The sequence below is a fragment of the Spea bombifrons genome, chromosome 12, assembly GCF_027358695.1.
Source record: "Spea bombifrons isolate aSpeBom1 chromosome 12, aSpeBom1.2.pri, whole genome shotgun sequence".
Taxonomy (NCBI): domain Eukaryota; kingdom Metazoa; phylum Chordata; class Amphibia; order Anura; family Pelobatidae; genus Spea; species Spea bombifrons.
The window spans coordinates 10,919,442-10,945,259 of record NC_071098.1 but is presented as its reverse complement, the minus strand read 5'-3'; the positions used below and the strand labels follow the sequence as shown (position 1 = coordinate 10,945,259).

Sequence of the window (25,818 nt, the reverse complement as noted above, 5' to 3'; positions counted from 1 at the left end):
AGCCTTCAACTGGAGAAACCTTGGGAGTGAACCTTCCCATGAGGGGTATCCATGAGAGAGTTGTAAGGTGAAAACCATTGCTGACCAAAAAGAACACAAAGGCTAATTTTCCAAAAAACACCTTGATGACCCCCAAGACTTCTGGGATATTATTCTATGGAATGATGAGTCAAAAGTGGAACGATTTGGAAGACATGGGTCCTTTTACATCCTCCCACAATAATTTGTGACCTAAAGCTCAAGCGCAGTTGGGTTATGCATCAGGACACGGTCCGAAGCACACAAGAAAGTCCACCTGAACGGCTTAAAATAAACAGAATAAGTAGAATGGAGTGGTCTAGTCAAAGTCCTGACTTAAAACCGATTGAGATGCTGTGTCATGACCTTAAAATGGCAGTTCATGCTCAAAAACACTCCAACGTGGCTGAAATTTGGAACGTTTGATTGCAGTTGTTGCCACCATAGGTGTCACTACCAGTTATTAGGTTTAGGGGGCAATTACTTTTTCACATAAGATTCATTATGGTTTTCCACTGAAAGACTAAAAGCCATTGCCCTTCATTGTAATCCAGGGTGCCAAGCTTGAGGGCTGCAAACACATCATTACAATCTCAGCACAGGTCGCTCAATAGAAATGGTTAAAATTGATTAACCCGCAAGGTAAAGATATACAGTCTGCCTATGGTCATTGAGGCTAGGAATTCAACACCCCAGCCGTAAATAAAATCACAGTCAAAACAAATATTCCTTATACCTGCCTGTCAAGCTGGAATTTATTATGTTTGAAGGCAATAGATGAAACCTATTGAGGCATTACTACAATGCTCTCTTTGCTACTACATATTTGTATCACACAGGTGAGTCATATTATGAGATGTCCAGTATATTCATAATACAAGGGTATCGGTTAATATGGATCCTTTACAGAAAAATATCAAATATTATTTCAGAACAGTAAGAGGGGCTCATGGAGGGCACACCATGTTTCTTGATATATATGCACCATCAAAATAAAAGTATGAAGATGAGGAATTTTTATTATTTATTTTAACTTAGCATGCAAACACACAAGATCAGATAACAATGGTTCTTGTAAGGGAACCAAGATATCGATTGTACTGAGTGGTCAATTAATTTTATCTACTGGTCAGAGGTCGGCAGTCCAGCTGCACAAATCTAAATGAGAATGCTCTCAGATATCCCGTGGATAGACACAATGTGCTATCTATAGAGGTAAAACCCTAACCTTGAACAAGTATCTCAAAGAGGCACCAGCTGTGTTCTTCTATAGATGGGGTCTTTGCTTGTCAGAGGGTTCTGCTATAAGTGACCATGTTAATCAGTACCAGAAAGATTTATTGCAACTAATATCCTTGAGTTTCCCGTCCCATCAGCTCCCAGTTCCAGGGTTAATAGGACACGGCTGCCACGCAACACACAATGAATGAGGATTATTAGTCAAGACACTTGGTAGACCGGATCACGTTTTCTTATGGTATAAACGCATAAGAGATGGCTGGAAGTTACACGAGATGGAGAGTAGTGATCCTTTACGCCATTCTTCACAATTTATATGTAACCAGGAGAAAGGTGATTTGAAAATATCATGCTAATTAAAACTGGCATTGACGTTGAAATGTTTCTAAAAAAGGGATTGAAATCAAGGGTAACAAGTGAGAACAGCGAGGTCACGGGCATCAATTTCAAAGAACTGTACAGCGAAAATGAGCAAACCTGGGATCATATCACCTATATTCAAGCACAGGATACATCAGTGAGAAAAGCATTAAATCAAAACAGAATATGTCCATGATTGCAGTAACGTCCCCTCAAGTCACCCAATGCAGGTTCCCAGGTATGAAAATGGGCCATTTATAAGTGTACAATGGAAAAAATTACAAGAGTCAGTGAGGGTCATAATAATGACAAACTTTGGGATTTCTCTAATTATTATGTAGTTAACAAATTGCTTTAAGCATCGCTAAGAACACCTAATGGCCCTTCAGGACTGGTGGTCAACACAGATAATGCTACTTTAGTCCAAAGCAGGGAACACAGTTTCAAATCCTACAACCAAGATGTTCCGCTTCATATTCCACATTATGTAATATAAACTTGAATTCTTTAAAGGAGAACTCTGTTTATCGCTAAAAAATACAGCTTGTGCATATCTCCTGTGCAATGTGTGAGCAAACAATGCATGAGCCTTAACCGCTAGGGACTGTTTACAACTGGGCAGCTCATCAGAAACGCTATTATCGCAAATATTGTAACACAAGCCAGGATTTTATGTCATGTGGCAGCTTCATCATACATCAGAAAACAAAATAATACTTAGAAACTTATGTTAAAGCGTAATTGTAAAAAAAAACCCACAATGAACGTGTGTCTGAGCGTGTATATGTGTGTCTGCGTGTATATGTGTTTGTGTGTAAGAATTAGAACTGGCCATAAACTGAAATGTGACAATACCACTTGAAGGGTTAATGAAAGTTATGTTCAAAGTGTCCTTCTAATATATTGATTCGTTTATCCTGGTCAGTTTGTATATTTGTCCACAAGTGCTGACGTTCTTTCTCTCCCTCCCCCTTCTTCTATTTAAAAAGTGGTTCTGGTTGAGAACTTGAAATCACGAGTTTGCAACTTCCAGCCTCTGGCTCTGACACTATCGCTCCGTTGAATCTAAAGAAAGTTAATTTATTCCATTTTAGAATCTGGCAACAAATTAGGCTGCTAGCTCTTAACAACGGTGATACATTGTGTGCCTGTAAAGCAGAAGCTCCCTATATAAATAACATCACAGGCAAACAGCTCTCAGAATGAACCCATTACACAACATCTCACATCTGGTGCTGCATCACAATGCTAATTATCAGGAATTCATTTGGTAGGCAAGTGGACCATAGTGATGCATCCTAGGCTGGTTACAATTCCAAGGGATCTAATGCGAAGTAGAGCTTCGTTAACACGTTCGTGTTCAAATGAGCCCGTTTACACGTTTATGCTCAAAGGCGAAGTGGCCTTGTCGATCTCTCGCGGCGAAACAATACGCGGTAGACGATCTAGTCAAAAACTCTGAGCAAAATGAGCGCAGGCGAGGTATGATTCCCGAACAAAATATGGCACTCAAAGGGTTAACAAGACAAGGGGCTGTTCAAATTGAAGAGGTCTCCAGTAAGAATCCTTTCATCGTGTTACGGGAATTCATAAAGATCACCTCTTTGAAAGGCCTGCAATTCTCTCCAACATTGAAAAGGTTTGTTCATTTACAAAACAATCGACTGAAGCAGCAGGTAAAAAAAATAATAATAGAGCTTCCCCCGTGGAGCCTGCCAGAACCCATACCTGCGCCGAAACCTCTGGTGGGATCCCAAATTATATAGTCTATCCTATCACCACTTTTTCTGACTAGGCATTAGAAAAATCTTCTTAATAAGGAAGCAGGGAGCAGACGTCTAACAATTCTGGCAGGTAAGAAGCTAATTGTATGACATCGGTGGAAGGCATTTGAAATGTTACCACAAGAAGAATAGTCATACAGGGCCGGACTGGCCCACCGGGATACCGGGAAATTTCCCGGTGGGCCGGCAGATTCGTAGGCCGGGCGGCTGCCCGAAATCTTATCTAAACGGCCGGCGCTACTTCAATTCTTTTTTTATTAAAGTATTAAAGCAGCGCCGGCCGCCGGCATCAGCGCTCAGCGGCCGTGTGCGATGGCCGCCTACTGATGGGAGCAGCGTGAGGGGTGAAAGCCCCGCCCCCTCGCACGGACCTTTCACCCCTCATGTTGCTCCAATCACTATGCGGCCATCAGATTAATGGAAATTTAATCGAAACGGCCGATGCGTGCTGACACCGCCGGCCGGAGCTACTTTAATACTTTTTTTTATTTTACTTTATATGGCAAGCCGATCCGGCATATTCAATAAAAAAAAAAAAAAAGAATTAAAGTAGCCCCGGCCGGCGGTGTCAGCACGCATCGGCCGTTTCGATTAAATTTCCATTAATCTGATGGCCGCATAGTGATGGGAGGAGCGTGAGGGGTGAAAGCTCCGCCCCCTCACACTCAGACTGCTGGAGCACCGGATGTCCTGTGGAAGAAGTAGAAGGTAAATAAACAATTTTTGTTTTTTTTTTAACAAACTGTATAATATTTTTTTTATATAAAAGCCTTATGCCCCCCATATGCCCCTCTGCCTCCCTGATATGCCTTATGCCCCTTATATGTCACTCTCCTTCCAGAAATGCCTTATACCCCTATATGCCACTCTGTTCCATGATATGCCTTCTGACCCCCTAAATGCCAGAGTGGCATATAGGGGTATAAGGCATTTCTGGAGTCAGAGTGGCATATAGGGGCTACAAGGCATTTCTGGAGGCAAAGTGGCATATATGAGGTTAAAATGCATATCATGGGGCAGAGTGGCATATAGGAGGGTATAAGGCATATCAGGGAGGCAGAGTGGCATATGGGGGGGCATAAGGCTTTTCTGGAGTGCCCCATGGTATACCTTTTAACCCCCTATATGCCACTCTGCCTCTATAAATGCCTTTTAACCCCCTATATGCCACTCTGCCTCTATAAATGCCTTTTAAGTGGCAGAGTGGCATATAGGGGGTATAAGGCATTTCTGGAGGCAGAGGGGTATATAGGGAGTTAAAAGGGGGCAGAGTGGCAAGCCTGGGGCAGATGTCTGGCACTCCACCAGAATTGATCTGTGTTTGTTTTCTGGATATACCCTGCAATACGAAAAGACATCAGATTCTACTAACTTAATCAGGTTCTATTAACTTAAGTAATGGAAAGCTCCTTGACATGGGGCTCTGTGCAAAAGAAAATAAAAAGGGGGTAGAAGGGGCTGTTGGTAACCCTATTAGAGGAAGGGAAAGATTGCATCAGGTTCTGGGCAACAGCGACTCGCGTGATATGCCTTTTAACCCCCTATATGGCAGAGTGGCATATAGGGGGTATAAGGCATTTCTGGAGGCAGAGGGGCATATAGGTGGTTAAAAGCAGGCAGAGTGGCAAGTCTGGGGCAGATGTGCATAACTGGGGGGGGCAGGTTGGCAAATAAAAGGAAATAAAAACAAAAAATGTCTCAATCTAAAAATGTTTGCAGTAGTAAATGTTTTGATTCCATTATATGTAATATATTTCATTTATTAGGGCCTTTTAACAGTTTTGCTTTCTGGTATTTTAATACAAATAATATGATAAAAAGAATGTTTTATAGTTATTTGTACGGCAAATAGTGTGACTCGGGTATGTATAAGGGGTGCGTGTGGGTATAAGAGCTCAATCGCGAGATAAACTATATGGGGCTGCTCTCCAAATGTTTCCAGGGCTGCTTTTCAGTCCCAGTCCGGCCCTGTAGTCATACGATTATATTCACTAATAAACGCTGGTATATGCATTCAGCAATCCAGGCCAGGCAGGAGTCGCGTTTGTTTTCTAAAAATTTGCCCTTCTTGGGGCATCCCCCACCTCCACTGGGCTGAAAATGTCTAAATTCTACTTTGTGGGGACAAAAACTCTACCCACCCCCTACCCTTAAGAACCCCCAGTAGGAGGTCCATCCAAGCACCTTTTGGGTATCACAATGGAGGACAGATCCAGCCCAGGTCAGACTGAGGTCTGTTATTAATCACACTCAAAGAGTAGTAGTATAATTTATAGTCTAGTTTTGTATTTGCGGATCAATAAGCATTATTTCTATAAACGTTTTTAAACCATAGCAACCGTTGTAATAGTCCTGGCGATCAATAGGATCACTTCATCTGTTGCTAGGGTGATGAAGCCACTTTCTGAAAAACTTTGCACCTGAATTTGTACTTATAAATACCTTCCTGTGCGCCTATTTCTGGATGGTAATCCCCTTTCAAAATTGGCTAACGGTGCATTTTTTTAAAAAAATACAAATATCTAAATTTTACTGGACCTAAGAAAACATACCCTCGGACAATAAGCTAGAGAATCTTGCCATGTTCCTCGCTCACAGGAGCTAACGACAGAGCTAAATCTTTAGTGGAGCAGAGGCAGGAGAGCTGGAGTGGAATTAATACAAGCTGCCGGCTGAGCGGTATGCAAATCCGCTGATCACATATCCTCAGGCGCGGACTCGTCTCCCCCCCCTTCCAAGATGCGAGAGAAAGCACCTCTGTCTTAGGTAGACTATGCTAATATGACCCAACTAATCCATACTGCCTGCTCGTAGCCCTGACCAAAGACAAGTACCTAGGGAAATGAGAGACACCGGATCAAGAGGCTTTGTGGCGGAAACATATAGGAAGGAAAAAGAAAAAAAAGAAATGGGGTAGAAAATAATGCACAAAGGATTAATGGAAAAAAATAATAATAATCAAGATATTGGTCTGTTATCCTACTAGTACAGCTTTGTATGTTTAGTTCGGCATTTTAGTAGCCATATTAGTAAATTAAAAATTGCCATGTTAGAAAATTTAAAATTGCATTAAAAAGATACATTGTAACTGTGTAGTGTACAACGAAAAGGTGACAAACTAGAGGGTTATTTCTCTTCGCCTGAGATACAAGGAACAAAGCAATTTTCTGAAGGTCAGGGGCTGCTACCGATGAGACTTACTCTGATTAACCTGCTCCACCTGACATTAGCACCTGGCCTCTCGGATACCGTCCCCTGTTCACAAGGCCATACATCCTGACCCCTGTCCATTCAGCTTCTATGGGAGGCCAGCATACGCATGGGAGCCAGGCTACACTGAAATTAATACCCATTTTCACTTATCTAATTAGAAGGCAGAGAAGAGACTCTTAGTAATGATGGAATCGATATAAGTCTGATTAAACGGAATCCATTATGGATTTTTTTTGATCCTGTGCCTTTAAAGTAAGATAATATATGCAAACTGATGTTACAGCTCACATAAGTGCAATGACACACACACATGTGATTTGTCTAAGTTGTGATGTTGGAGGCAGTGAAGCACATAGCACCTTTAGGAATACTATTCAGTGTGACAAACTATTCAACAGCAGACCACAAGGGCCACAAACCCCTCTTCTGCTCTGGAAAATGCTTATCTAAAGTAAGCACTTAATTAGATCATTATGAGTTCTTGTAGAAAGGTTTTTGGTCTGTTTTTTTATGCTTTTTACAAACTGTAAATATCAACTATTGTTAAACGTTTTAAAACAATTTTAAGTTGATGCATAAAATCATAACCTGACAAGTAGATAATTATATGCTGGCCTTTTTAGGCACGCGCAGGGTCAAATGCCCCCCTGAGCGAGTCCAAAATTGTTCATAATGGGCTGTCCTGACCTGGACCCGGCTGGTGCAACCTTGTGAGCGAAAGGGTAAGGAGTGTGTGAGCATGAATGTGTATGTGTAAGTCGTGTGAGAGGAAACGTGTGTTAATATGAGTGTGTTTGTGTGTTAGTGAATATGAACAAGTGTAATCTAGTGTAAGTATGTGTAAACATGTGTGTTAGTGTGAGTATGATGGTGTGTGTGTATCTGTGTAAATGACAGAACATAACTCTTGGTACTGCTAAAAAAACGTGAATAGTATAGCAGATTATGTTATCTAATTCTGTTCAGCTCTTCCATGAGACAGAGCAGGTATGTTGTATACACATTTTGCGAATGGGCTCCAATTTAAATGCCTTTGTTCTACAATAAAGGCTTGGTGTTTGTAAAACTGGCCAATAGTGATACTGTCTGTGCCATGTGGTTGGCCAAACGTATGTGTAATCATTACGAGCCTGGTAATTATAATAACAATCATCAGGACAGGCTGCCATGAGAAGGACTATATAAATTAGAATGGGATCCAGAAAAGGAATAAAAGGTTGAATTCTCATTAACAATGCAATACAGGCATTCTTCTTGGACAGGCCATCAGCTCGGAATCAGTAGGGCCTCTAATGACATAACTTACAGGAACCATCATCACGGATTGGTGGAGGAAGACCAGTACAGGGGTGAGACATATATATTTGTATTAAATCACCATATATGAGTTAATTTCCTTAGCTTATATATAAATCCATCTTTTTTCCATTTAGAGTCCCTAAATCTAGAGCCACAACCCCTGCCCACAAGGCATACATTGCTCCTTCACAGTTGAATTAATGATTATGTCTACGGATGCGTTAAATATTTTGTAATTGCCATAAATTATTTATCCAATTTCATAAATAACTATTTATTGGTTGTGATGTTCCCATCTGGTATCCAAAAACTAGCAAAACAGCTGTATACGGCATAAACCTTTTAATTTCCAGAAGGTGTGCGTGATTCTTCACGTAAAATAATAAAATGGCTAGTTTTTGCAGTCTATTGAACTGGAAAAAACAATGTGTTTAAAACCTACGGCAAGTGTGTTTACAGTTCCAAATACTTTTCTAAAGTGTATCTCCGAATTTGTGCGGTTGCTGGAGATAGTATGATTGTACGTACGAAACCGATAATTGAGGAGGGTATAATTGTATGTTCCAGCTCTCCTGAAAACCGGCAATGTTTGGCACAGGTGCGATTCAGAGATGAGGAATTATGATTGGCTGTCCGCATTGGGCAGCACTTGTACGAGAAGGTGTGAATGTGTAGAATTCCTTACATTGTGTGCTGACACGTATGTTTAAATCAATATGTATACTTTTTCACACCATCAACTTACGTCAAGTACTTTACAATTATTGTAGGGCCAATGGTTACAGGGGCCAAGGTACCATTTAAATAGATACTATCACCTAAAAGGTGTAACTGATAATCATGTGTGGAAAGCCATGACAGGTGTTACCCATTGCTTACGCAGGCTTGTTGGGTGTGTAGGCTTGTTATATAGATAATATATGTGACGAAACAGCTACATTTAAAGCAACCTATCACTAAAAATAAACTTTAATTAACAGAGTACAAAAAGTGCTGATGAGGTGTTTTCTAACAATGTTTTCTAACACTATGGCAGGTATGTGTAATGCAAGATTTCATCCTCCCAGTCGCTAGGCTTTAGGCACAGCGTGCACTCGTCTTAACCACCTACTACTTCTAGATTTATGCACCAGTTATAAAACGGGAACAAAAATATAGGCTTAGCACTGGCCACTTGCATACTAGGATCCATATTTGAATAATAACACACGTTAATTAACACCTTGGAGCTTATGAATTGGTACCTCTATTACACCATAACTCCTCTCTCAGCAATACTGAAAAATTCTAAACATTATACACCGAAAGCTAATTCATACCTTCTTTTGATAGAATATAATTCTCATCAATCCTCAGCCTACAAGGGTCGGGCCCATGATGATTGAAGAAGAACTGTAGGCTTGAAATCGTGAAGAGATGTCATGAAAGAAACCTCCCCATGAAATAGCCTCCATGCAATCACAGCAATGGGGACATATTTATTATTGAAAGCAAATCTCCCTTATTTACCTCTCAAGAACTGTTCTACAGTTCTGAAAATCGTAATAACAATATTCAAGAAGGCAAAAACAACGAGAATGCTTACAACTAATAACTGGAACAAAAACACATTTTGAAAAGCATGGTTTCCTTAAGCATTCATTTTCATCCATCAAACATTTTACTGTAATTAGCATAATCTGGTTCTAGATGGGATCGCTTAGGAGGGGAATCCTAATGTTCCTAAAAGATTATACATAAACTCATCTGTTAGCTTGTAAACGTATCATCTCCATTCTAATGCTCAATGGCTTTTTCTTATCTGCTTGGTAACACCATGTTTTCTCCAACCAAGGCAGAGATAATTATCATATTAATGAAACCATATTTTTTCTAATTTGCTTTTCCCAAGTTTCTTTCTTATTATATTTTTTTGCTTCTGTCAGATAGAAATGAGAATTCTTTAAAAAAAAAAAAGAAGCGCATGGAATGGCAGATAAAGGAGAGAGAAAATACATGAGACAGAAAGATGATCAGATGATAAGAGATCATCTTTGATTCATTGACGGCCACCTACCTCCTGCAAGGTGACAGCGGAGAGAGGAATGATGATTTGGAAACCTACTTGTGTTCCAAGAATGTAGTTTTTGTGTATCCTGATATGATACAGTAGGTAAACAGAACAATTATGACCGGAATTTGAGACAATTCACTAAACTTGTTTGTAAACTGAACCTTTGGACTCTGCTTCACTCTGAATTATAATGGTCCAACTCCAGTGTGCTTCTCCAACCAGAAAAGCTGAGTTGGCCCTCCGTTACCGGCCATCATTAAAGTCATCTCTCCGATTAAGGAGAGGACCAACCCTTGTTGCTGGAGAAGATTGCTGGGGTAGGTCGTTCATAATGAATAGTGAATTCTGTAATAGTGAATTAGTGAACCCAGCACCAGAGTGATTATTTATCCCCTTCCTTTTTCATGATCAACCACTTTGCCCAGCATTAAAAAAAGAGATTTGGTGTTTTAAAAAACAAAAGCGTAATTAGCACATAAGCCCTTCCCTATCGATGAACGTAGACGCATTATTAGTACTAGTTGTAAATATCTGTCACACTGCACTGCCCCTCTATGTAACGTAGACGTCTCTTGAATACAATAGCGTCCTCCACTAAACAGCCAGTGGCTAATAGTCCAATTATTTTTTCCCCATGTGGCTAGGTTTACAGAAATGTTTTCTGCCTCTAATTCCAGCTGAGTTGGCCATCACTTTAAAGTTGTTAATCCATTTGTATAAAGAGAGCTCTACAGAGCAGTATAAAATCCCACTATGTAGCGAGTGCTGCCAACAATCCTACTTTTTAATGGGAAGTCTGAAAACAGCATCAGTCAAGTAATGACTGTTAACAACGACTTTAGCACAAGACAGAACTCAGGTGTAGAATGGAATAGGTTCATTTTCTCTGAGGTCTAATTTACTATCGAAGAAGCACACGGGGGGCGTCGCTCGTGTCAGATCTTCGCACAAGACAAGTGAATTCACAAAAGTATCTTGAACCTAACTGTCCCCTACGTCCAAAGTCTTCTTGCTGGACGAGGGGGGGTACCTACCTACCCTAATAGAGCCCCAAAAGTGTCTCAATATTGTACAAGGCAGTTTCTCATAAACTAGATCATCTGACAACCTATTTACAAACTATTTGGTGACAAGATCAATACTCCCAATTTAGGGACAAGACCTAGTTGGAAGGGCCTACAATGTAACAGTAATGGGAATTGTTTAATGCTTTAGTGAATAAAACCCAGTATAATATAATATACCTGTATATAATTTTAAAAAGATAACACAGAAAGGCAGACATCTCAAATATTATCAGTCCGTATTTTGTTACTAACAAACAGGGGTCGTATATTGAGAGGTAGCTTATTAAACATACTGCTAAAGAAGGCACCAAGTGTGATTGATATGATCTGAGCCTTTTGAAAAGAAAAATTAGAGAAGAGGGAAAATGAGAGATGGGAAAAATACAGTGAGGAGTGTAGGCTGGAGATATTTGTATAACTGCCACGGCGCGCTGATCATTAAGATGTCAATCAGGATTTTTATGTCTCTGTGCAGAAAAGACAAGAGCTTTTTCAGCTGTCAGTAACTGAAGACGGAACTGGGGTATCAGTACTCTGTGTATTAAAAGTTTACTTGCATTGAGACTACATTGGAAACTTCCAAGAGGCAAGACACAATTGTAGAAATATTTAATTACCAAGGATGCAAAAAAAGACAAAGTCCATGAGATTTCCCCATTCCGAGGCAAAAATCCACAAATGACACATGAATCCAATGTTGTCCCAAAGAGGTCCACAAAAACCTACTTGGATCCAAAGGCCATATGTGTGAGCCTAGAACCGTCTTATTGCTTCTACAATATTACAGGTAACTTGGTACCAAGCCAAAAATGAACTTAAAATAATGTGGTTAAAAAGTTCTTCGAGAACTATGTCTATTCTAGGTTTCTGAAAACTCAAGAAACACTTATACTTGGCCTATTCTGAAGCCAGTGTGACAGCCCAGGGAGCAGCCAGCCAGAGCGATGTATGCAAACGGGTAGTCTAAAGACAGAAAGACTGTCACTGCCTTATCTCAAACTGAGGTACAAAGACAGATACAGACAGAAAACCGGAGAACCACATAAAATAATGAAATGGGTAGATATTGGAAGGCAGATTGGATTATAGCAGAATTAGACTGTGAAAAAAGGGCAAGGGAAGTTAAGAATAAAATAATAAAAGAGAAAGAACAACGGGGAGAAAGAGAAGGATACATTTAGGATCTGCGTTGCTTATGAGGTATAGACTGACAATGGTCATTAGAGAGGACAGCACAAAAGAACATGAGAGGGGATGTGGTCTGAAGCAGAAGATCAGTAAGGATCAGGCACGTTCAACAAGGAGACTTTCAGAGAGCCAAGGACGCTGGGTCATATTTAGAAACACCAATTCTTTAATGCAACAACTCATCTTTTGTGACTTGTCTATTTTTGGCCACTTAAAGGTAAAGTTTAGTGTCTCATACAGAACACTCAACGCAGAAAACATATTAAAGTACTTTGTGAGTGTTTGAATATGCATAATTATTTCTGGAAATTCAACAATACTAAAAATGGTAGTTACAAAAGTGTTAAATTTAGCAGAGTAGGTGGAACAGCACCTTTAACTTGGTAGCTAAACCCTGAATTTGTGTGAACATTTTTTAAGGAATTTAACAATCGAATGCCCACGTTAGCTGTAATGCTAACCACTGCCCTGTATGCTGGATACCACGATCTTCACAGTTTAAGATAATCTAAATTAGACCTTTTTTGGGATTTTTGCCCGGAATAGCACATTTTCATAAACAGAATCTGAGTTTAATGATTAAAACCGTTTCCCTGATTGAAGCTTGTTCCAAAAGAGGGAGACATGACAAGCTCAGGCATATGTGTTTTGATTTCAACCATGGGTTTTTAAAAAGCTTTAGCAAATCGGATTGTTTCGCATCCAATATTTTTGACGGTGCCAAATCAGTAATTGTATGCGTGCCTCTCCAAACCCGCGCATTTCTACGGGATACGATAAAGTCATTGTACGACAAGCCCCCTGCTTGTCAGCCTTCCCTATCGCACATGTACATAACGCTTTTATTGTAATAATACAAATCGAGAAAGAACATCTGCCCATCGCAAATCCCACCTCCCAGCTGAGACCCCCAGATGTCTGGGCAGGATTCTATTAATTATTCAGACAGCTCCAGTGACCCAGTTTTGTCACCTTCCTGCAGGAAAGTAGAGCGGGGATGGTGGGGACAGCTGAACAAGGAGAGAAGAAGATGATGTTAGAGAAAATAAGATCGACAGGAGAGGAAAATAAATTGGATCTACGCAAGTTCCACCGAGTGCTCTGCTACGGAATAAAATGCACTGTGTTAAGGAATTTCATGCGTTGGAAGAAATTCAGCTCCGAGGTGCCTTGAAGACAAACCACAGAATTTGAAAATACCTCTGTGGGGAACACAACGGTTTACAAATGAGGTGTGTTAAAACAAGAAATTGCGTAATGACATAAGCAGATGGATGCACACATTATTCTTGCCATTTTCTATCCACGTAGCTGAGCACCGAGGGGATGAAGGCTCCACGACTACATACAGTTCTTGAAAAGCTCAAGTCTCGAAAACAGATTTAACGCATGAAGCTGGCCATTGCTTATTGGCTGCCGGTTGAAAGGACTCCTGGTTTGCCCTGCATTATAGAACATGATTCATGTAGGTAATTGGAATACCCCTGAACGCTCAGGCTTCCTAAGTCTCAGGGTTTTTGCCCCAATCTCAGAGTCTCGGAGTGAAGCTGAAGATTCTCAGCGTCACACAGTTCCTATTATACACTGGTGGGAATCGTATAAAAGACTGCAATTCGGTGCTTTTGCTAAAGTATGTTACGGTTGACTCAGTTGTATCAAGTCTACCATTAAATGATATCAAGTCAAGATTTCCATTTGGTTTATACATTTAATGGGTCTCTACATCTTCATGATGGGCTAACATTTCAGATTCAGTTCATTTGGAAAGTTCATATGGTAATTGGTTGGCATAAGGGAAGCACGTAGGTCCCTGGGTAGGGTAGTCAAAGTGTTAAGCCACGCTTGTGTGGCTGGTCCATCCAGTCATCCCGCGCGTCAATGCCTGCAGAGAGAAGGACCTTTACAAGGCGAGATTCTTCTAAATAGATTGTGACTTCTCAGAGTAACAACCTGTTGGGTTATCACAGCTTTAGCAGGCGCTGAGATGCGCGCAAGAGAAGGGGGGGAGCGATCGGGCAGCATGGGGGGGCTTGAGGGAGGAAAAAAGACGGAATCCATTTGCAGTAATAATCTCACCCTCTGCAAGTTCCGCATGTGTCATATTAAACAAGACGGCGACGGAAAAAAGCAGCGGGGATGTGAGAAGAACGAGGGGGGGATATTATAAAACTATGACCTCACTGACATTACACGTCCTTTTAAGTCAAGTTCAAATGGTATTTTCAAAGATGAATCTTTTCTACAATTTGCACTATTTTTCAGCTCACATTAAGTCTGCAAGAAGGTTTTTGCTTCCTTGCTATCAGTTTTTAAAAGGTTTATAAATTAAATCGTTCACTGTCAATTAAACAGTGGCGAAAGACGACCGGTGGCTTCTGTTGCTTAATGGCCGCAGTGCGGACTGTCAATTTTATTAAAAAGAATTGATTGATTAATTCAGGACAAAAATAAAGATATTTTTTTTTCATAAGTAGTTGGCTGTTATCAATATAAATGAAGCTTGCATTGCTCACTTTAACGTTGCTCCTCTGACACCCTAGTGCTTTGATGAGAGTTCAGAGGACGGCTACTAAAATGAATGGTTTTGCGCAATAAAAATTATCAAGAAAGAGTAAAGGATCTCCATATGTACGGCTTGGGAGGAAGAAAAGAGAGGGGGTGTGATAGAAACATTTTAATACTTATTAGGATTTAACAAAGTACAAAAGGAAGTTTATTGCAAAGGAGGTGAAATGTTAGCACATTTTTTATAATCTAAAACCAAGTTTTTCTTTAAAGAGAAGGTGGTAGAAAAATGGAAGAGTCTCCCAGCAGAAGTGGTAGCAGCTAATACAGTGATGGAAAGTATGCATGCCATTGGCATATAGCTCCTGAATCTAAGATGAGACCAAGTCCTTACACCAGGAAAATTGTGCGGACTGGATGGGTTGAGTGGTTTGTGTGCCGTCATTTTTTGTGTTTCTATGTTTCTCTGTGATCCTTGCAATAATAAATAATGTAGCTGACCCGAATACAACAGGGTTTAAATCCGAGCTGTCCAGGCAGGGAAAAACGTACCCGAAAAGAGCTTTTGTGCATAGAATGAATAATACGTCATCCTTTCTCAACTGTTTTCAATGAGCCACAGTGGGATTTTTTTGATCGGCACAATCCAGAACTGATTTGGAAGAAAAAAACAACCCCTATAAAGAAAATCTATAAATAAATACTGTGTATGAATAATGTTCCAATCTCTGCCGTTATAACTGAAAAGCATAATTGTATTCTGGATTTTTTCTACTCTCATTTTTTAGGGTACTAGATGGCATTTTCAAGCGCATGTGTAAGTATTATTATATGCGTCCACAGATTCTAATGATCCTTTAAGGAAATTCAACTGACAAGTATTGGTGATGGGCCCAATAACTTGTGTACTCTTTTATTGCCTGTATTTGTGGTGCTAGTTGTAGGAGCACTAATAGCCAACGTGATATATAAGAGAAAACAACTTACCTATTATAATTTATTATTATTAATATTGCCAAACCAACAGATATGGTTGCAAATTGCTTAAAAAAAAACCTTTTTAGGTGCGAGAGACAAGAAAATAAATCAGCGAATGTGTATTATTTAGTTTTAATGCACACATACATTAATGGTTATTTTTTGTAATATTAGATGGCTTATGATCATACCAGGGTCTATCCAGCTTTGACCCAATGTCTCTGGGTGAAGCTCTGGATAAATACACTATGTGGACAAAAGTACTGGGACACCTGACCATTATACCTTTGATAACATTGCATTCTAAATACATAGTAAGTTGAAGTTGGTTCCCCCTTCGCGGCTATAACAGCTTCCATTCTTCTGAGAAGGCTTTCCACAAGATCTTGGAGAGTTTCTGTGAGAATTTTTGCCCATTCATCCAGTAGAGGATTTCTGAAGTCAGACACTGATGTTGGACGAGAAGGCCTGGCTCACAATCTCCATCCCAGTTCGTTCATCCCAAAGGTGTTCAATGGGGTTGAGGTCAGGGCACTGTGTGGCCGGTCAAGTTCTTCCACACCAGACTCATCCAACCATGTGTTTATGGACCTAGCTTTGGGCACTGGGGCACGGTCATGCTGGAATAGAGAAGGCTTTTCCCAAACTGTTCCCACAAAGCTGGAAGCATAGCATTGTCCAAAATGTCTTAGTATGCTGAAGGGGACATCTGGCTGTATAGATATATGTCTTGGGCAGCAGATTTCAGACTCATATATAAAATAGTCATTAAGGTTGTTTGACAGTGATAATATTTTTGTGGTCACAGCAGTGGAATTTATTGCACAGACTGCTACTCCTTTTCCAGTTTTAAGCAGGTCATTGGAAGCAAATTTAGCTTACTCCGTGTAGACAGAGGATGCTCTAAGATACAGCAGATACTGACGATTACAAAGTCTACCTGCATTCTCCATTCTGCTGAAATTTTGAAAGGTATTATTATGTGTCTGGGTTTACACGTCCCCCACGTATTTATTTACAATTTCAACAGGAGGTGTTTTTTATGGCATATTAAATCATATTTTTGAAATTCATTCCGTAAGGATTTTAGTGAATATTACCATTAAATTGATATCACAATTACAATGTCTCTAGATTTATTTTGTTTAGTTGAATAGCAGTAGATTGCGATTGGTGGTACTTTTCTGCTGGACCAACATAATTGTCCCAAAGTGTTTACATTTTTCATCAGGGATGTTTCGAATTTGCACCAATTCACTGAAAAGGGTTGTGTTTCACTGTGTAATTCTTGGGTTTATTACTGTTGGGGTTGTTAAAAAAAAATCCTGAAAATGCATTTTATGTTAGGGGTCCTCATATAAATCTTCCACGGCTCCTTATCAGATCTTTAAAGTGAACCAATGATATACAAAACATACCCCACTTTTCCCCTTCCTTGATGTCGCCCTTTGCTAGAAGCTCAGAATGTTTGGTGGGTAAGCGTTATTTTTTTGTTCTGTACAATATTTTAACCCCTTAATGACAAAGCCCGTACATGTACGGGCTCAAAATGCATTGTTTTCAATGGGTTTAGGGGCCGCCCATTGTCCTTAAGGGGTTAAAATAACGTATCCATATATTTGTATAATGACATTAACTACTGCAGAGCATAAGACGAGACATCCGAGGTCCCAAAGCAGTATGAAACTTTAAATATTGGTGTAATAATAGGTATCAGGTTCAATTAGTCAAGACTACATAGAAATGAGAACACCTTGAGAGACAAGCCAATATATATTTACAGTAGATATAGTAACATTCTGACACATATGTTATCTTCTGATCTACACATTATTTAGAAAATCTGCTTGCGCAATCCATGCAGCCTTCCAATTTCGGATTCCCGTTAATTGGTCCCAAAAGACTTTTTAACAGTTTATGTGAGGAATTCAGAGAGGGCTGTGGAATAAACCACATTTATGTTGGAGGATATTGTCTATGAGATTGAGAATGATTCACTGACAGATTTGCTGCACGCTGCTAATCAGAATTCGCTCTCGGTGACAGGGGTGAATTTCAAATGCCATAAAGCAGCACCTTACTGTTTTGTTTTTTATGACATTCTTGAAGAAAGCTGCCTTGTTAAAAATAAAATGTTTGTTTAACAAGGTAGGCTCGGCAGCCAGTAATAAAAAGTTCAAACCTATAACAATGACCGACTTGTTTTGCTAATATTTTGCTGGCAGGCTCTCCAATGGATAGTATTTACTATAAATATATTCATTATTCAGAAATACAAAGAGATGTGCAAGGGGTCCATATCTTCTCCTGAGAACTCTCAGGATTTGTACCCAATGGGCAAACTGGGCAAATGCCTCATGTACCACTGCCTGTTGGTGCCCCCCACGCACCTGCATTGCCCCTCGTGTGGCAGATCTGGTCCCTTAGTGTGTGGCTTCCAGCGTGATACACTTGGCCACATGTTGCAAAAGTGTGGTGGGCCACCTAGCGCATCCACACATACATAGCTTATAGCCTACTGGAATTAAAGTACCCAGGCCTACCCTGCCCAAGATTCAGGGTTTCCACATCCATCTTCAGGTCTCAGAGTGAATGGGTTGGTTCTCAGAGTCTTCTTCGTAATCTGATTTTTAATATACCTCCCAATTTTTCCTCTTTGAGACCCAAATCCCTCTGTCCTGTTTTACAGGAGCCTAGAATGCTGGGCATTTATGAATCACAGTGTTTTACAGACCTAAAAGTCACAACAGCGTGTGCAGAAACAGTGTGAAATCTACAAAGAAACATTATAAACATCCTTCAATAGGTCAAAGGGGTTTGTAAAAGCCCTGTCCCCAAGCCACACATCTAACTGCACCCCTAAAACAATTTAATGGTACTTGAGTATTTTAAGTTGAAATATCTGCTTGAATACAGGTGACCTAGACCGGACTGGCCATCTGGCACAAATGCCTGAAGATCCTTTGGGTCATAGGGTCTTATATTTACAGAAGCTACTGCTCCAGCGGCAGATCAGATAATGCACTATGCTGGATACACTTCATAACGTGTATCCAGTCAGCAGCCACACTTACATCATTTGGCAGCCACTGGCCTTAAAGTTCCGGGGCCACTTAGTCATTACCACTTAGGCCCTACTTACTACAGAACATGTTTATCTCCTGCAAAGCAATGGTTTTCATAAAGATCATAATTAGAATCATCTAGTTATCATCATTAGCTGTTACAATAGAATGTTTGCGATTGACTATTAAACGGTTAATATTTCAAGGGTCTCAGGGTCAGTTCATTTAGAAAGTTACTGATACGTCAATATGTCTCTCCAGTAATAGAAATGTTAAATAACCCATTAGAAAAATGTACTTCCTAGAGTCAAGAAAATTGATTATTGCAAAAGTCAACAGTGCTGCTTAATTCAATAATAGCAATACTTGGAAAATAAGTATTTTGGCTTGATTTCTTGACTTTTTGTCAGTGTGACTCATATGGTTCTACAGGTTTGGGCTTAAAAACAATTGGAATAGTTTTTTTCTTGCTCTTTTACTTGCTATAGAACGTATATTATGAATTACCGGTCGACATATATGAGCTTTAGACTGCATTAGGCTTTTTATAGGATGTACTCAAAGACGTCAGTCTAATATAACCCTTTTCAACAAGATCATCTCTTAAAATGTAACACGGTTGACCAGCTCTGCAGTGAAGACAAGGGCGTGCTACTGCCAAGCATTTAATACGCTAACCAGAGCCCTCTGCTCACACACCAAGCTCTCACCAGCTGGTTTAAAATAACCCTGTTTATTTCCCTCCGGTGACGAGAACAGATGGAAGAGCAAAGATTGGAAGTTCTTTGGAGATCTTGTTACCTCCAACACTGTGCTGGCAACATTATAAAAGCTCTGTTCTCCTCCTTATCTCAGGCTTCTTTGGAAAGGCAATTAACAACATCCCTTATATCGTCCTTCAGCATGTATAACATGGTAGTGAGGAACTATTTTGATCTTTATTATTACCTATAAGTATTTGACTAAATGTTTAAGTATGGAGGATTCAGATTGTGCACACAAAATCATTTATAGTTCTAGCTTCTGTCACGATGGTCAGAAAGCCATCGTGGAGTGACCAAGGACAGCTGGAAAAGGCCCTCTCGGGAATCGTATATCAGGGCCAGATTTCTAGAGCACAAGCAATTAAAAGCAACAGTCTTTGGAAGATGAAAGGGTTTTCATTCCTTCATCAGACTGTACAACGCGAAAATATTACATTTACAATGTATACGGAGCATTCTTCAGACTAACCTTTTTATGGTAATATTTGAGTGCCCAAAGGTCTGAAAAATAGGACGATGGTCAGCTCTATTTATTATCGGAAGACCCCCACATATTAGATAACTGGAGTGGTAGGCCCTTTAATGCTTACCTAGGCTAAAGCTATGGTAGACAGTTCCATTAAAATCTATGCTGAAACATAACTAATAAGTGGACCAATAAACTCTTCAAGTGTTAACCTTTTAAAAGCGATAAAAAAAGGGATCCCAATAGGGATATTCCTGTATCATCAAATCAGAACAGAACCTTAGTTCCTGGTATATAAACAGGAATAACCCACTGATATTTACAGAAATAAAACATGGTATTAGTAAATCACTGATCGTTACTATTTTATTTAATACAACACAGATTATTTCACCACATATTCAAGCTAGGAGACTTTGGGGGTGAATGCGTGGGATGCCCATCGAGATGGACCAGCCTGATTTAGTTATGGTATGCTGTTTGCGCGTAGAAACTGGTGTTGTGGGGAAGGAAGATAAGAAAGAAACTGGTATGGTGCCATGTTTCTAACATACTCCCATAGAAGCTGGTAGCTGTACCAGGCTGCTGACTGCCAGCGGCAAGCACTCGGTATTCAGAAATACTGTCATACATGAGACATGAGGGACAGGCAGACGGGGACAGAGGAGTGGGCTGGGAAAAAATAATGAAAACACGCATGCAAATGTAAATGATGGCTATTTTTACTTTCCTAGGTATGACAAATCTGCTTCCATCCTCCCAAGCTAAAAATAAGAGAAAATAGCGTTGTTTGGAACAAAACAAGTGTTCATTGCCAGAAGCAGGAATAGTTAAAGGTGTTACATTTAATAAATAAGCTACTTGAATGTTCCTGCAGGCTATGGTAAAGAAGGAAGATAATATTATTTATGAGGATATGGTGACACTGTTCTGGAGCCACTGAAGTGAATCAAAGTGCCGCTCTGGCTCCAAATGGCAAAACATGTCACAAGGTTTTGCAAAATCAAACAAAATTTTCTTCTGCAGCACCAGACGCCCTTTGTACTCCACCGTCCTTCCTACTAGGCATTGGGATATGATATCACATTCTGGAGGTCCACTTTTTAATGATAAGATGAGCTGGTCAGAAGGAATGGACTTTGTTATTTTGGGCTCATACCATCCTTGGTAAATTGTAGAATAACATGCATTCTGTTCCCTTATGCTGGAAAATATTTTCCCCTATATTTATAAGAAGGAATAACTGACTACAGCACTATAAATAATAGGAACATTTACTGTATCTTGGACATTGGTGGATACCGCAGAGAATAAGCAGAAAGATAAAAGGTCAACATGAAAAATATTTAGCTTTTTGTTCATAGCCAGTCTTTATATACCAGGGCAGACTACACTGGGTTAACCAACGCAAACAGGAACATGTTGGTCCGGCAATGATCACAGTTTGGTGACTCCATATAATTACAACACACATACCGTCTCTCGTCTAGGTTTTACGCCGTACAATACCACAAAGCGACAGAAAGCAATCAGACCCCCAGAGAGAGCTTTGATTTGAAACCAGAAGGAACCAGAGTAGACAGAGTTGATCCAAGGCAAAGAAACAAAATTATGGATGTCCCTTTTAGAGAAGACTATGGAAATATAAAATACAAGGTTCTTTCGGGACAAATTGATCCGAACATAGTCTAGCTGTGATGTTATGTCCTACTCCACTTCTGGATATTGTCAGCTACCTCAACAGACTTTATATGTATAAATTATATATATATATATATATATATATATATAAACTTAAAAAGTTGGAGTGATGCGAGTGATAAAGGGCCTCAGTCAGCCTATGAAGAGATTCCATTAAAAATCAGCCGTTTCCAGCTACAATAGTCATTTAAATTAACAACGTCTGCGCTGTATTTCTGATACATTTGTAATTTTAATGGACAAAAATTACTTTTCTTTCAAAAACAAGGAGATTTCTAAGTGACCTCAAACTTTTGAATGATAGTGTACTGTAAATAAATATTTTGTCATCTAATATTTGAATTCAACATTTTCAGCGAGGACCTGATCTAAATAATATAACAAATAAAAAAACTATAGCATAGGAATAAAATACAAAATATTGTTCAATATGGCCTTCAAAAGTTTTTGGTAAAATACGCAACAGTCCAAGGCTGACGAACACGTCCATGCAGAAAAAAGGAACTATTAGTGTCTCAAAGAGGCAATGTTTCTCCTAAATATATATATAATATATATATAATGGCACGTTTGCCATGAAGGCCTTATGCTTGTAGGGGCAACGTCTCTCGAGTCCCCGTGTTACTGTGTTATCATCACCTGAGAATAACCTGAACGATGTCAGGCAGAGAGATGGTTATACCAAAGAGTGCCGAGGAAGTGAGGAAGAGGAGCATTCTATGTGAGAAAGGTCAACATGAATTGTGCATGAGGCAGAGGTGTAGGTTTCCATGGAAACTAAATGGGCCCTGAATCCAGAGAAGACAATCAGACAGCCTGTAAATTAACTCTACGTCCCCCTATAAAAATAGCTTTAGTCATATAGTGTTCCGATATATCAATACACATCACTGTAAAGGGACGTGTCCTTGATAATTAATTAAACATATTTTTATATACGTTTCCCAGTAGAAACCCCGAGATCCCAAGGACTACTGAGAAGACAGACAAATGCGTTTTGTTTTTTGTAAGCCTGGTTAAAGTGTGCGAAATACAATCAATGGCATAAATATGTATTATCCACCTTAAATTATTAAACTACCTACGTTGGTCAGTCAACAACAAAAATTATTAATTAGGCGTATATGTAAAATAAAGTACATGTTATATATAAAGCACAATTCTGGTGAAATTATAAGAAAGTAGTCTTATCGCCGTAGCAGCCTACAGAATGGCCAATTAGTAAGAACCTTTCATTGTATGCTATGGTAGCATACTGCTTAGAAATATCTATCCATTCTCTAAGAACACATCCAAGCACATGTGCATAGGCCATATTTTAGTATTTAGTAATACATTTAGGAATACGTTTACGACTTGTGTTTGAAGCGCAACCCTTTGATAAGCGACCTCTGAAACCACATGTACGAGATACATCTTTTCAGCACAACGCTAAATACAAACTGCTATGCAAACAAACAGAAGCGACGATTATTGGTTTCTTAATATGTAGCTCCTGTAACATTTCCAAACATGGCCTATTTCAAAACTGTTGGGAAAAAACACGCAATGACTTAATCAATATTCCTTCCCAGTAAGGAACAACTGCTTGCAGAACTGTTTAGTCCACAGGGTTCCAATATCTTATTAGTAGTTGAACATCATAGAACATCTTATAAGTCCCACTTTCTAAGCTCACTTTTCTTGATTGAAGAAAGACAATGGAAATGGCAAGCCACATAAGGGCCCTCAGCGGCTCTCTGATCTTCAGTCTCTCTACTGCCAAGTCTTACTTAATTGGACACCTGTGTTTTCAGCCATCAGTGGCTTGCGTCTTTTGAGGTTTGATAGCTAAAATATATATTTTTCAGATGATGAAACAGAAGGTTAAAATATGTTACATGCCTGATTACTTCAAAACTGCTACCCTGTCAACGTGCAAGCGTAGGAATGAAAATTTCCTGCAATACGGTATAAATATCCTTAGCTGAAACACCATATATAGAACTGAAAAAAAGAAATGACAGAACTCTTTAAATCTGTAATATCCTGGCCATGCACTGGTTTAAAGAACTTATTAGTTTCATGTGCTATCTACTGTCTTTTTCTGCATACTGGGAATGACAATAAATGTCTTTTCTTCTTTTGTTTCTTTTTTCTTTCTTTTTTGTTCTTCTTTCCTTCCTTCCTTCCTTCCTTCCTTCCTTCCTTCCTTCCTTCCTTTGCGGTATGAAATATATGCAGTAAAACCCTTTCTATTTTTACTCAGAGTGCTATATTATATATATATATATATATATATATATATATATTACATTTACAGTATGTACGCAGGAACACAGAAAACCAGACTTAAAGAAAATCCATGGCTGACATTATGATGTGTCAAATGGTTTAAAGGGATTGCAGATGTATTAATATTTCATAAAGAATCTCCCTGGTCCATGGCATACTTTTGCTAAGGATGTGAAAGGCAGATCCATTGACAGCCCTGTTCAAACATTCCCATATAAGCAAGCGCATACATCTAATGAGATGCCCTATTAGTGGCTTCCGTAAAAGTTTCCACACTGAAATCAATAATTTAATTAGAAAGCTGGGCTTATGAAATCATTGGAGACTCTGGCAGCGCATGGACGCGTATGCCGGACAAGCCTCCACAATTCCATTAGCTACCTCATCCTCAAGCCACCTAACCTGAACGAACCGCCTCTCCTTTTTCTCAACACCTAATCTCAGGATAGATTTTAAATCAGGAAAAAATTCCCTGAGTTAGTGGAGATAAAATGCATCGACACACAAAGCTTGTGATGCTTGACAGATGCTGTCCCCTCCATCCCTTATGTATAGGAAAAGGGCACAAGGTGAATCTAGACTTAATAAGCCCTCTAAGGGCATCTTCTTAAATGGACAGTAAATCCTTTACACACAGCGGTATATATATATTGTTAAAGGAAAAGATGTGAACAATTCAAAGATCTTGCAACTTCCCTGTGCTCTGCAGAGTGGTTCTAAGCGAGAATTCCATAACTAGTTATCTTTAAATGATTTGAAGACCAGGCCTGGATCTGGCACAACAGGCAAATGTCTGGGGGGGCCAGTGGCTGACAGTGCCACACACTGACCTGATCTGTGGCTCCATCAGCAGATTGGGGGCCGCAGTGTGAGGCTGCCAGCTGCATATGCCTGTCCGCACGCTACGTGAGCACAGAAATGCAATGTGCGGCCACACTTACGTCGTCAGGCTGCCACTGGCCTTAAAGTGCCAGGGGCGCCTTATCAACGCCAGTCTAGCCCTGGCTGACACCCAACATATGTCCCCTCTGTACATTTATAGCAACATATAGGACAGTAACATAAGAATTATACAGTATATCAAGACACTAGATTATAAACAAGTAAAATGTACATTTTCCTTAAAAACCTAACTGCAAAACTCATTGTTTGAATCATAATTTAAGAAGTACTGTTTGTCCCTTTTACAATAACAGGTGTCTCCATCTAAACAGCTGTGATATCAAGTGTTCTTCAACAAGTACTACTTAAAACACCAAAGAGTTGAAACTGAAACTCTACCCTCTTACTTTTATCAGAGGAACCCCTGTTTGAGAAAACGAAACAAAGTATTACAATGCTATCAATTTAGGTGGAGGGTAAAACATCAGTATCAGCCTAAAAATGGTTTGCTTAATATAGTCCAAGTCCCACAATATCAACTCTATTGCCTCTGACACTTTCAATGTCGTCAGAGAGAAAAGTACAAAGGACCTTCAATGGCATTATTTAACCTTCTGGAACGTGCTTTGTACAAGGAGACTTTCCCTTATAAAATATTAACAAGCATTCTTTAAATGCAGTCATTTTAAACAGAACGAGATAAGCAGGGTTCAATTCACTCAACAGCTCGGTTTAGCTGCAACCTGCAGACGTGACAACTCTATTGTCTGTAATATTTAAATGTCTTCTTTACCCACCAGGACAACACAGCAAAACAGTCGAGATTAAGTGACACATTATATATGGGCATACGTTCAGTGCTGAGGCTGACAAGTCTATGTATAATATAAGAGCCCAGCCGATACTATTAGAAGCCAGAAAATACCTCTTTGTAAAATGCCCCTGTAAGTTTATACCCAGGA

At 39.6% G+C, this 25,818-nt stretch overlaps 1 protein-coding gene across 10 annotated transcripts in view; it reads right to left on the bottom strand.

Moving 5' to 3' along the window:
• AGRN (agrin) overlaps positions 1-25,818 on the bottom strand; it is a 178,329-nt gene that overhangs the window by 60,342 nt on the left and 92,169 nt on the right. The gene's annotated exons all lie outside the window — the stretch shown is intronic.